Raw genomic sequence first — 14,314 nt, 5'->3', positions numbered from 1 at the left:
GGTATTCTCACACCTGAAGGGACTGAAGGCTGATGTAGCAATGTTACAGGAGACCCATTTGAAGGTAGTGGACCAGGTTCGCCTGAGAAGGGGGTGGGTGGGACAGGTGTTCCACTCGGGATTGGACGCAAAGAACCGGGGGGGTGGCGATTCTGGTGGGAAAGAGGGTGTCGTTCGTGGCGGAGGAGGTGGTGGCGGATAAGGAGGGTAGGTATGTGATGGTGAAGGGTAAGCTGCAGGGGGAGAAAGTGGTGATGGTCAACGTATATGCCCCGAACTGGGATGACGCGGGTTTTATGAGGCGCCTATTGGGCCTCATTCCGGGACTGGAGGCAGGGGGCTTGATCATGGGGGGGGACTTTAACACAGTGCTGGACCCCGGGCTAGACAGATCGAGCTCAAGGACCAATAGGAGGCCGGCAGCGGCAGAAGTGCTGAGGGGGTACATGGAGCAGATGGGAGGAGTAGACCCATGGAGGTTTGGTAGGCCGAGGGCGAGGGAGTATTCCTTTTTCTCCCACGTCCATAGAGTGTACTCCAGAATCGATTTCTTCGTGTTGAGCAGGGGGCTGATCCCGAGGGTACGGGAAGCTGAGTACTCGGCCATTGCGATCTCTGATCATGCACCACATTGGGTGGATGTGGAAATGGGGGAGGCGCGGGACCAGCGCCCGCTGTGGCGGCTGGATGTGGGGCTGTTAGCGGACGACGAGGTGTGTAAAAGGGTCCGGAAGAGCATTGAGAGCTATCTGGACTTGAATGACACGGGTGAGGTGCAGGTGGGGATGGTCTGGGAGGCCCTGAAGGCAGTGATCAGGGGAGAGCTGATCTCCATAAGGGCGCACAGAGAAAGAAAGGAGAGGCAGGAGAGGGAGAGGCTGGTGGGGGAGCTATTGGAAGTGGATAGGAGATATGCGGAGGCACCAGAGGAGGGGCTGCTGGGAGAACGGCGCAGCCTGCAGGTCAAGTTCGACCTGCTGACCACCAGGAAGGCAGAGACGCAGTGGAGAAGGGCACAGGGCGCGGTTTATGAGTATGGGGAAAAGGCGAGCAGGATGCTGGCACACCAGCTTCGCAAACGAGATGCGGCTAGGGAGATTGGGGGAGTGAAGGAGAGGGGCGGGAAGGTAGTGCAGAAGGGGCAAGAAGTGAACGGGGTCTTCAGGGATTTTTACAAGGAGTTGTATCGGTCTGAGCCGCCGACGAGGAGAGGGGGAATGGAGGACTTCCTAAACAAATTGAGGTTCCCAAGGGTCCAGGAGGGGCTGGTAGAAGGGCTGGGGGCGCCAATAGGGCTAGAGGAGCTAGTCAAGGGAATAGGTCAGATGCAGGCGGGGAAGGCGCCGGGGCCAGATGGGTTCCCGGTGGAATTCTATAAGAAAAATGTGGACTTGGTGGGACCGGTACTGGTACGAGCCTTTAATGAGGCGCGAGAGGGGGGGGTTCTGCCCCCGACAATGTCGCAGGCTCTGATCTCCCTGATATTGAAGCGGGATAAAGACCCCGTGCAGTGCGGGTCCTACAGGCCTATCTCGCTTCTGAACGTGGATGCCAAGTTGCTGGCAAAGATCCTGGCAGCTAGAATAGAGGATTGTGTGCCAGGGGTAATCCATGAGGACCAGACGGGGTTCGTGAAGGGGCGGCAGCTCAACACGAACGTGCGGAGATTGCTGAATGTAATTATGATGCCGGCAGTGGAGGGGGAGGCTGAGATAGTGGTAGCGCTGGACGCGGAGAAGGCATTCGATAGGGTGGAGTGGGAGTACCTGTGGGAGACGTTGGAACGGTTTGGGTTTGGGGAAGGCTTTATTAAGTGGGTGAAGCTGCTCTACTCGGCCCCGACGGCGAGTGTAGTGACAAACGGGAGGAGGTCGGAGTATTTCGGGCTCCACCGAGGGACCAGGCAGGGATGTCCCCTATCCCCCCTACTTTTCGCACTGGCGATTGAACCGTTGGCGATGGCACTGAGGGGTTCAGGGGGGTGGAGAGGACTGACTAGGGGAGGGGAGGAACATCGAGTATCGCTGTATGCGGATGATCTACTGCTGTACGTGGCAGACCCAGAAGGGGGAATGCCGGAGATAATGGAACTATTAGCAGAGTTTGGGGACTTTTCGGGGTACAAACTAAATTTGGGCAAAAGCGAGGTTTTTGTGATACACCCGGGGGACCAGGGAGAGGGTATTGGGAGACTCCCCTTCAAGCGAGCAGGAAAGAGCTTTAGGTACTTAGGGGTGCAGGTGGCAAGGAACTGGGGGACCCTCCACAAGTTGAACTTTTCCAGGCTGGTGGAACAGATGGAGGAGGAATTTAAGAGGTGGGACATGGTACCGTTGTCGCTGGCGGGGAGGGTGCAGTCAATCAAAATGACGGTCCTCCCAAGGTTCTTGTTTTTATTTCAGTGCTTGCCCATCTTCCTCCCTAGGGCCTTCTTCAAAAAGGTGACGAGTAGCATCATGAGCTACGTGTGGGCGCATGGCACCCCAAGGGTGAGGAGGGTCTTTTTGGAGCGGAGTAGGGACAGTGGAGGGCTGGCACTACCCAATCTTTCGGGGTACTACTGGGCGGCAAATGTGTCAATGGTGCGCAAGTGGATGATGGAAGGGGAGGGGGCAGCTTGGAAACGAATGGAGAGGGCGTCCTGTGGCAACACAAGCCTGGGGGCCCTAGTAACGGCACCATGGCCGCTCCCCCCCACGAGGTACACCACGAGCCCGGTGGTGGCGGCCACCCTCAAGATATGGGGGCAGTGGAGGCGACATAGGGGGGAAATGGGAGGTCTGTTGGCGGCGCCAATAAGAGGGAACCATAGATTCATCCCGGGGAACATCGACGGGGGATTTCAGAGCTGGTACAGGGTGGGCATACGGCAGCTGAAGGACCTGTTTATAGAGGGGAGGTTTGCGAGCCTGGGAGGGCTGGAGGAGAAGTTTGAGCTCCCCCCGGGAAACATGTTCAGATATTTACAAGTGAAGGCATTTGCTAGACGGCAGGTGGAGGGGTTCCCCCTGCTCCCCAGTAAGGGGGCGAGTGATAGGGTGCTCTCGGGGGTCTGGGTCGGAGGGGGGAAGATATCAGACATCTACAAGATAATGCAGGAGGCGGAAGAAGCATCAGGGGAGGAGCTGAAAGCCAAGTGGGAAGGGGAGCTGGGAGAGCAGATAGAAGACGGGACGTGGGCGGATGCACTGGAGAAGGTCAATTCTTCCTCCTCGTGTGCGAGGCTGAGCCTCATTCAATTTAAGGTGCTGCATAGAGCTCACATGACGGGGACAAGGATGAGCCGGTTCTTTGGGGGTGAGGACAGGTGTGTCAGATGTCTGGGAAGCCCAGCGAACCATGTGCATATGTTCTGGGCATGTCCGGTGCTGGAAGGGTTCTGGAAGGGGGTGGCAAGGACGGTGTCGAAGGTGGTGGGGTCCAGGGTCAAACCAGGATGGGGGCTTGCGATCTTTGGGGTCGGGGTAGAACCGGGGGTACAGGAGGCTAGGGAGGCCGGAATACTGGCCTTTGCATCCCTAGTGGCTCGACGAAGGATATTAATTCAATGGAAGGACGCGAGGCCTCCAAGCGTTGAAACTTGGATTAACGATATGGCTAGCTATATTCAGCTAGAAAGGATCAAATTTGCCCTGAGAGGGTCGGTACAGGGATTCTCCAGGCGGTGGCAACCTTTCCTTGACTTTTTAGATCAGAGATAGACGTTCGGGGTCGTGGCAGCAGCAACCCGGGGGGGGGGGGGGGAGGGAGGGAGGGGGGGGGGAGGGAGGGGGGGGGAGGGGGGGGGGCAGCAAGGGTCGTGGGGGGACATGCACGACTGTAACGCGGGCAAGTCTGCTCGCTGCTCATGTCTGAAACTGTAGGCTGCCTTGTTTGTTAAGGTTGCCTGGGGGGGGGGGGGGGGGGGGAGGACTGGTGCGCGCGAGAGGGCGGGCGAGGGAGGGACATTTGCCTAGAGGGATTGTGTTGTAAATAATTTAAAAATTAGTAGGGGTAAATGTTTGTATGGAAAAACTCTTTCAATAAAAATTATTTAAAAAAAAAAAAAAAAAAAAGGAAAAAGCTATTCTGTGGGATTTTCCATCGGTAGGATCCTCCGCCCCATCGGCAGCACACCCCGCCCGCGCATCTCCCGACAGCGTGGGGTGGCCCATTATGGAGAAACCCCATTGGCCGGCTGTGAGAATGGAGAATCCCGCTGTCTGCGGGGGCGCGCTGCGCTGAAAAACGGGTCTGGCAGGATGGACAATTCCGCCCCTTGTTTTTTCTAAATGCATTAACTCTCTCGTGATCCAGAGGGATGACCCGATTGATCACCCTGAGGGACACATGGAATACAAGCTCCCCTCACTAATGGGCATGCCTATCAGCTGGGGCTTACGGAATTAATCCTTAAACGCCGGCCTGGATTGGGACCGGCATGATCGATAGTCCTAGTTAGGACCTAACTGCTGTACACTGCATTATGGCCTTTTCTTTTGGTTGGAAATAAAACGCCATTTTGAATCACCTTTAGGATCTCCTGAGCTTTAATACTTCAGAAGGAGAAAGTTGACACAGCCTTGTTACAGAATACTCATTTGGTTGACAAGGACACTTCAGAGTTAAAGCGGGAATAGTTGGGGCAGGATTTTTTGCCTCATTTCTGACTAGCAGCAGGGGAGCAGCAAATTTCGTCATAAAAAGGTGCCCTTTATGTTGGAGAAATGTGTGAAGGATTAGGGGGATAGATATGTGATTATTAAGGGGCTTATATATGGAGAATCTGTCTTAATATGAATGTGTATGGCCCTTCTAATCACTCCCCGGAATTTGTTACTGAAGTCTTTATGGACTTTGTGGAGTTGGCTTTGACCAATTCTTTTGTGGGCGGAGACTTTAATTGATATTTTAATCCCTTTATTGACACGCCCCCGTTAACCAGAAATACCCCCACTCTACAGGCAACAACATTGATGTCAATATGTGAGGAAATGAGATATCAAGACGGGTGGCAGACCTTACACACTGGGGAAAAGGAAGTTACATTTATCTCAGCCACTCATCAATGTCAAACTCGAATTAATTACTTCTTTGTTGCTTGGGCAATCTTACATCTCGTATCATCCTGTTCTATGGATAGTATTGTGATATCTGATTATGTTCCTGTCTTCTTTGAGTTTATGCTTAAGGGCTTCTTCCCCCCCCCCCCTCCCCCGGGCCATCTTGGTCATGGCATTTTGATGCGTCTCTGCTTCAGGATAGATCCTTTACTACCTATTTTCCGAAAGAGTTTAAGCTTTTTTACCCATACAGTTCCCTTTCTGGTGCGACCCACTCTATTTTGTGGGAGACCAGCTTATGCTAGGGGGTTGGTTATTTCTTTTACAGTGAACAAAAGATGTTGAATGCTGGAAAGCTAGCATTGGCTGGACGCTAGATTGGCCGAAGTGGAGGAGGAGTGAAGGAGAAATCCTTGCGGTAATTGTTTAGAGAGGTTAACACACTTTGAGTGGCCCTTGATTCCTTGCTGACCCAGTGGGCTGAAAGGAACCTTAAGTTTTTGAAACAAAGATTGTATGAATTTGGGAACAAGACGAGAAGATACTTGGCTTTTTTGACCAAGAAGAGGGGTGGTTCTGACTAACCCCCTGTATGTGATTCTTGGGCAGTAAATTAATTAAAACTGAAGATATTAATAGGACATTTGGGGATTTTTATGCTGAACTGTATAGGTTGGGTCAGTCTGCGGATGCGTTGACATGTATGGAGCGCATCCTCTCTTCACTCGAGCACCCTGTGCCTTCAGAGGATTAATGTTTGACCCTTAATGCTCATATCTCTAAAAGTGAGCTTCATCAGGGCAAAGCTCTTGGGCCAGTATTATGACACCCTGGGCATGATCAACTCCAGCCCCACAGGCATCAGATTCCCAACAGAAGTGAATTAACCAATAATTCATACAAAAATTCCAGAAATCATTGGCCCTTGGCTGCCCAATAACTACAGTCACCAGGTATGTAAGTTGAAACAGAATTTATTTTTATTTATAACAGAGATAAATATGAAATATGCAGTAATTTCAGTTGGATAACAAGCAAACTAACCTACTGACCCGCTCACCTTTAACTGCCCCACCCTCTACTTACACACCCAGGTCAATCACAGAGGGGTGGAAAGGGGTAAAAATAATAATTGTTACGGGAAAAGAAAATAAGAGTCCTTGCATCAGATGATGAGTTCTTTGCAGCAAGCATTCCTCCCAACACATGGTTGATCAAACGCCATGGTTTAGAGTTAAAGATGGTCTTCTTGTAGAGTCATTGGTTCAGTACTCACAAGCAGTAGGTTTTCTTCTGGAGAAACACTTTAGCTTTTATTAAACTAGGCCAACTTGAAGGTTCATCTTCAGGCCTGTTTCTTTCTTGAGACCCTTTTTCTCACCTCAAACCCAGCTTCCAGCCCGTGAGTTGATTTCAATCCTTTGAAGTCTGGAGAGAATGGCATCCAGTTTTACTGGGAAGGGATAAGAACTCTTACAATGGATTTTTAGAGCGAATCAGAACCAATCACCACTGGTTACCGGGCAAATGCACAGCATATCAAGCCAGTTCATTGGCTGTCAGCCAAGTCAGTCAAAGCGAGTCATCACTGATCTTTCCTGCTGCTACAATCCTCTGCTCAAATTAAAGGCACAGGCCACATACAAGCTGCTTTGCCTTAAAGCCCAATCAATCATTCATGCATCAAAATGCTAATTGCAAAAATAAAAGGGGAAGACAGGGAATAAACAGGGTTTAAACAGGAGGACCCTTACGCTAGATAGTTTTGTGTGAGAGAATTTAACGACCTGTTAATTGATCCATTATATGGCATGTACTGTCATTCTTTCAAGACAGGTCTGCTGCCACCGACGCTCGGGGAAGTGATTATTTCACTGATTTAGAATGCAGACAAGAACCTGGAGGAGTGTGCCTCCTATAGGCCAACCTTTCTTTTGAATATTAATTTGAAAGTGCTGTCTAAGTTGTTGGCACGTCAGAGTGAATTCTTCTGATGATTATCCAGGAGGACCAGACTAGGTTTATAAAGGGACAGCAAGGTAGCATAATGGTTAGAACTATGGTTTCACAGCATCAGGGTCCCAGGTTCGATTCCCGGCTTGAGTAACTGTCTGCGTGGAGTCTGCACGTTCTCCCGTGTCTGCGTGGGTTTCCTCCCAAAAGACGTGCGATTAGATAATTTGGACATTCTGAATTTTCCCTCCCTGTACCCGAATAGGCGCGGGAAGTGGCGACTAGGGGCTTTTCACAGTAACTTCATTTCAGTGTTATTGTCAGCCTACTTGTGACAATAAAGATTATTTAAAAAAAATAAAGAGACAGTTTTCTAGCAATATCAGGAAGCTACTGAATATGATCCAAGTTTTCCACAAGAGGGCGTTGGATGGGTTAATGATCTCCTATGATGCTGAGAAAGCTTTTGATAGGGTGGAGTGAAATTACTTAATTTATACATTGCGGAGATTTGGGCTGGGTGAGGAATATGTCAAGTGGATTTTGGAGTTGGACAAAAGGCCTTTGGCCACAGTGCTTTTGAATGGTAATAGTTCTGGAAATGTTGATCTTCAGAGCGGGACTAGGCATGGCTGCCGCCTTCTGTTCGCTTTGACCATAGAGCCATTGGTAGAGGCTATTTGCGAGGATCCCTTGATATTTGGGTTGTACTATAGAGGGAAGTAACGCAAGATCATGCTTTATGCTGACGATGTGCTGCTGTTTGAGCTGAGGCCGGATGTTTCAGTTCTCCCTTTCATTTTAATAATAAGACTAACTTCACAAAATTGGAAGCTATGCCGATGGGTGAGTTGAGGTGTAAACCAACACCACCCCCCCAGTAATTTCCCTTTTAGGTAATTTCCGTTTTAGGTGATCTCAATCGGCGTTCTTTTAACTGGGTGTTTTAATTACCCCCTTTTTAAACAAGTATATGCGGCAGAATTTCATCAGTTAATTGCATCAAATAGATGGGAACTGACACGTTGGTCCTTTCTGCCTCTATCATGGTTGGTGAGGATTGCTTTGATTAAGATGAATGTGTTGCCTAGATTTTTATATCCCTTGCAGATGTTGCTGATCTTGTTGTCTGCTAGAGTCCTGAAGGAAATTTATGGAATAATTAACATTTATTTGGTATAAAAAAGAAGCCTCGTCTAAAGTTTACCAAGCTGCAGTTCCAAGCTTTTACGGGCAGATCTGAGGGTCCCGAATATTAGACTGTACCAATTAGCCTTTCATCTCAGGTTTATAATAGACTAGGTTAGGAAGGTCCCTACTTCAATTTGGCTTGCTATTGAAGCAGTCCAGTCGGCTTTCCCCCTACATGTCTTGAGGACTTTAAGTCAGGTTCTGCTAGGTGCGATAGTGGTATTATTATTAATACTCTGAGAGCGTGAAGGATGGTTCGTCAATCAGAAAGGAAATCTAGACTGACTTCCACTCTTTCTCCTATAAAGGGCTGCTTGACTTTCCACCAGGTCTTATGGACCATGGAGTGGATACTTGGGAGAGATAGTGGCATTTGTTGGCTGCGAGATATATTGAGTCATTCTTCCTTGTCATCCTTTGAGCAGCTCTGGTAACAATTTGACAATCCGAGACACTCCTTTATTTTAAGAATCTGCAATTTAGATACTCTATCATCAACAAGACAACTTTGCGACTTGACTCTTCCATTTCCCCGGTGCAAAGAATTCCTAAAACAGTTTATTGCAAGTTTTGTGATACCATGTGCTCTAGATCCCATGTTAGTACATTGGGTACTTTCAGTCTTGGGAATGAGACTTGGCAACTCATACTGATGAGGAGACATGGGGTAGTATCTGGGATTATGCCAATAATACTTTGATATGCAATAGAATGAAGGAGTCTCAATTCAAGATACTGTCTGGTTGCATATCATTTCGAATCTGAGGCACAGATTCACCGAGGGATCCTGCTATATCCCCGATGTGTCGGAAGTGCCTGGTCGTCGAGGGTATTTGTATACACTGCGTATGGATCTGTGTCAAGATTCAATTCTACTTGTGTAGTTAAGGTGCTGGAGAGGATATTTGACAGCGCCTTAGAGTTTGATCCTTTATTCCTAATTCTGGATCTTCCAGACAGGAGAATTGTTGACATTAATAAAAAAAAGCTTTATAACATCTTAACTTTTGTGGGTCGTAAAAATATCCTCTGCTTGTGTATTAGTGACAAGTATCCTTTAATTCAAAATTGATGTAAAGTAGTCATGGAATGTATCCCGGTAGAATTCTTGACATCTGTAATCCACTTTGTCTGACCTGCTCCTGCAAGGACTTCCATGAGCTGTTTTGCAAGTCAAGATCTCCCTTTGCATTAAGGTGTTATTCTATCATGTTTATTTGGCCGTATCCTTTTTCCTCCCCATTTATTGATTGATCCGGTCTATAACTAGAGGCACCAGTTCTTATCAACTGTTGTTCTGAATTTATCCTGTCTTTCTCTCATATCTGCAGAATTTTTTTTCTGTACTGTACCGGTTGTGCTTTGAAAAATGTGTTGCGCTTTCTCTAAAAAATTTAAAACCTCTAATAAAAATATATATTAAGAAACCTCTCTTTGACCAAGCTTTTGGCCATCCTGTTAGCTATTTTGAATCTTACAGAATCACAGAATTGTTATTATGCAGAATGAGGCCATTTGGCTCATTATTTCTGCACTGGTTCTCCAAATGAGCATTATGACTTTGTGCCATTCTCCTGCCTTTTCCCATGCTATTATACTCTATGCCCCAATAAGCTCTCACCTATCACTGACTTCCGACTCCAATCCAGCTGCTCCACCCCCTCTTATACAGTATATGGGGGTTGGTTAGCTCAGTTAGCCGGATGCCTAGTTGTAATGCGGAATGACACCAACAGCGCAGGTTCAATTCCTGTACCGGCTGAGGTTATTTATGAAGGCTCCGCCTTCTCAACTTTGCCCCTCACCTGAGGTGTGGTGACCCTCAGGTTAAATCGCCACCAATCAGCTCTCAAAGAGGAGAGCAGCCTCTCTATACAGTATATATAATCCATCACGTTTCTCCCTCTCTTTAGCTCTGAAGAAGTCACATGTGATGTGTTGGGTATGCTGAGTCTGCGTTTACCATAGCAGTGAGAGAGACACACTTCCAAAACTTGAATAAATGCAACTATTTTATTGAACTCTTAACTATTAAACATACTTTAACTGTGGGTTGACACTATGCTGAGTTGACTGGAGACCTGAGGCTAACCTGACCAGACTATCTTACTGCCACATGGTGGGTGTTCTAGTTGTTGCTCACAAGCTCAGACTGTCTCAGAGGCTGCATCCCAAGAGAGCGGGAAAACTAGTGCCCTCTGGCTTTATAGTGGCCGTGTCCTGTCTGGTGATTGGTTGCTGTGTTCTGTGTGTTCATTAGTCATCCTGTGTGTCAATCAATGTCTGTTTGTGCACCATCATATACTCGTGTGTATATTATGACAACATGCACTCAAAAGTTTAACTCTTTCTCTCTCCACAAGCCTGCTGGGTTTCCCCAGCATTTTCTGTTTTTGTCCCCCTATTAATAAAGTCCAGGATACTATGTGCTCTATTAAATGTGCTCTCCACCTGTCCTGCCACCTTCAATGAATTGCTCCAGCACCCCCTTAAGAATTGTACCCCTATATCTCTCTTTGTTCTTCCTAACAAAATACATCACCTCACAATTCTCTGCACTGAACTTCATCTGCCACCTGTCTGCCCACTCCACCAACTTGTCTATGTCCTTTTGAAGTTCTATACTCTCCCCCTCAGTTTACAATGGGGGGGAAGGGGAGGGCACCGGGGGGGGGGCTCCGATGGGGTCTGGCCCGTGATCAGGGCCCACCGATTGGCGGGCCGGCCTCTCCCTGCACCCCCCTCTCCCCCCGGGGCCTACTTCCCTGCGCGGCCGTCCCCTGAACACCGACACCATGTTGAGTTGGGGACGGCGCGCTACAGAAGTCCCCCGCGCATGCGCAGGTTGGCGCGGCCCAACTGTGCATGCATGGGTTGGTGCGGCGCCCATTTGGTGCCAGGAGAGGAGGCTGGAGCGGCGTGAACCGCTTCAGTGCCGTGCTGGCCCCCTGTGGGAGACAGAATAGGTTGTACCTGGGCCCGGTTTGCGCCATTGTGAAACACGACGGCGTTCACGACGGCGCAAACACTTGGGCTCCATTTGGGAGAATCGTCCCCAACATTTATTTACACTACTTATTAAAGGTCGACCACTTACTCCTATAAACAATAATTTTGTCATCTACATTCAACTAACACTAGTCTCTACACTCTATCCATAACTGTACCCTGATCTCTCTCACTACTCCAATTCTCTCCTCTCCAGCCTTCTCCCAGAAGTCTGTGAGTCGGTGCTTTATGTATTTCTGCATCTAGATCCATCTAGTGGTTAATTGTGATAGGAAAATAACTCTTCATATTCTGAACATTTCCCATAATGTCACATCCCCCTTTCTTTCTAACATTTTTTGAAATTATTATTTTTTAAAAATAAATTTAGTGTACCCAATCATTTTTCCAATTAAGGGGCAATTTAGAGTGGCCAATCCACCTAGCTTGCACGTTTTTGGGTTGTGGAGGCGAAACCCACGCAAACACGGGGAGAATGTGCAAACTCCGTACGGACAGTGACCCAGAGCCGGGATTAAACCTGGGACCTCGGCGACGTGAGGCACCAATGCTAACCACTGCGTCACCGTGCTGCCCTCTCATCCTACTCTACTCTACCCCCCCACTCCCTGATGACGCTCACTCTCCCGCAAAGAAGTCAATAAATGGTTGCCACCTCCGGGCAAACACCTGTACAGATCCCCTCAAGGCGAACTTAATTTTTCCCATACCCAGGAAACTCGACATGTCCGCAAGCCACAACTCAGTCTTCGGGGGCTTTGAGTCCCTCCACGCCAATAGTATTCGTCGCCGGGCTATCAGGGAAGCAAAGGCCAAAACATCGGCCTCTTTCTCACCCTGGACTCCCGGGACTTCCGAAACCCCAAAAATTGCCACCCCTGGACTCATCACCACCCTTGTTTTTAGCACCCGGGAAATGATCCCCACAAATCCCTCCCAGTACACCCTCAGCTTAGGGCATCCCCAAAAGATGTGAACGTGGTTCGCTGGTTCTCCCGCGCACCTAGCGCATTTGTCCTCTACCCCAAAGAATTTGCTCATCCGAGCCACCGTCATATGGGCCCGGTGAACGACCTTAAATTGAAACAGCCCGAGCCTAGCACATGTCGCGGTCGAATTTACCCTACTCAGGGCCTCTGCCCACAGCCCGTCCTCCATTTCCCCGCCTAGCTCCTCCTCCCATTTAAGTTTCAGTTCCTCTGTCTGGGACCCTTCCTCCCTCATGAGCACCTTATAAATACCCGAGACTCTACCCTCCCCTTCTTCCCCCCTAGAGACTATTCTGTCTAGGATCCCCATTGGCGGGAGGCGTGGGAAAGATGGGACCTGTCTACGAACAAAGTCCCGCAACTGTAGGTACCTAAAATCATTTCCCCATACCAACCCAAATTTCTCCTCCAAGCTCCTCAAACTCGCAAAGCTCCCTTCCAGGAACATATCACCCACCCTTCCCACCCCGCCCACCACCATACTCGGAACCCCCCATCCATACTTCCGGGGGCAAGCCAATGGTTGTCGCAGATTGGCGCCCAGACAGACGCCCCCATCTCCCCTACATGCCTCCTCCACTGGCCCCATGTCCGCAGGGTCGCCACCACTACCGGGCTGGTGGTGTACTTGGCCGGCGGCAGCGGTAGAGGAGCCGTGACCAGGGCTGCCAAGCTGGAGCTCCTGCACGAAGCCACTTCCACCCGCTCCCAAATAGACCCCGTACCCACCATCCACTTCCTTATCATAGCGATGTTGGCCGCCCAGTAATAATTAATCAGACTCGGCAAAGCCAGCCCTCCCTCGCTGCGGTTCCTCTCCAACATCGCCTTCTTCACCCGCGGGGATTTTCCCGCCCAGACAAAGCTCATGAGCATCCTGTTAACTCTTTTGAAGAAGGACTGTGGGATAAAGATCGGGAGGCACTGAAAAATAAACAGAAATCTAGGGAGGATTGTCATCTTTACAGTCTGCACCCTCCCTGCCAGCGACAGCGGGAGTGCATCCCATCTCCGAAACTCTCCCTTCATTTGCTCCACCACCCTGGCCAAATTTAACTTGTGCAGCCTGCCCCAGTCTTGTGCCACCTGGATTCCCAAATACCGGAAATTTTCCTTAACCAGCCTAAACGGTAGCCCTCTCAATCTGTTCTCCTGGCCCCTTGCCTGTACCACAAACATTTCACTCTTGGCCGTATTTAATTTGTATCCTGAGAACTGGCCGAACTTCCTCAGCATTCCCAGTATACTTCCCATCCCGGCCACTGGGTCCGACACGTACAGGAGCAGGTCGTCTGCGTAAAGAGAGACCCTATGTTCTACCCTGCCCCTCACAATCCCCTTCCATCCCTCTGCGGCTCTCAGTGCAATCGCCAGCGGCTCTATGGCCAGCGCAAACAGCAGCGGGGAGAGCGGGCAGCCCTGTCTGGTCCCTCGGTGCAACCTAAAGTACTCCGCCACTTCTCTGTTAGTCCTGACGCTGGCCCTCAGGGCCTGATATAATAATTTGATCCAATCCACCAATCCCTCCCCGAACCCAAACCGTCCGAGCACCTCCCATAGATAGTCCCACTCCACCCGGTCAAAGGCCTTCTCGGTGTCCATTGCCACCACTACCTCCACCTCCCTACCGGCCGGGGGCATCATTATCACATTAAGTAATCTTCTCAGGTTGGCCGCCAGCTGCCTACCTTTCACGAACCCAGTTTGGTCCTCCCCAATCACCTCCGGTACGCAGTCCTCCATTCTAACCGCTAGTACCTTTGCCAGGAGCCTGGCGTCAACATTAATCAGGGAGATTGGCCTGTAGGACCCACACGCCTCCGGGTCTTTACCCCGCTTCAATATCAGTGATGCAGTGGCTTGCGACATTGTCGGCGGCAGGGTCCCTCTGTCCCTTGCCTCATTGAAAACCCTCACCAAGACCGGGCCCACCAGATCAGAAAACCTCCTATAGAACTCCTATATACGAGGAAAGATTGAGGGTGTTAGGCCTTTTCTCATTAGAACGGAGAAGGATGAGGGGCGACTTGATAGAGGTTTATAAGATGATCAGGGGAATAGATAGAGTAGACAGTCAGAGACTTTTTCCCCGGGTGGAACACACCATTACAAGGGGACATAAATTTAAGA

This window comes from Scyliorhinus canicula, chromosome 20 (assembly GCF_902713615.1).
Source record: "Scyliorhinus canicula chromosome 20, sScyCan1.1, whole genome shotgun sequence".
Lineage (NCBI taxonomy): Eukaryota > Metazoa > Chordata > Chondrichthyes > Carcharhiniformes > Scyliorhinidae > Scyliorhinus > Scyliorhinus canicula.
This window is presented reverse-complemented; position numbering follows the sequence as displayed.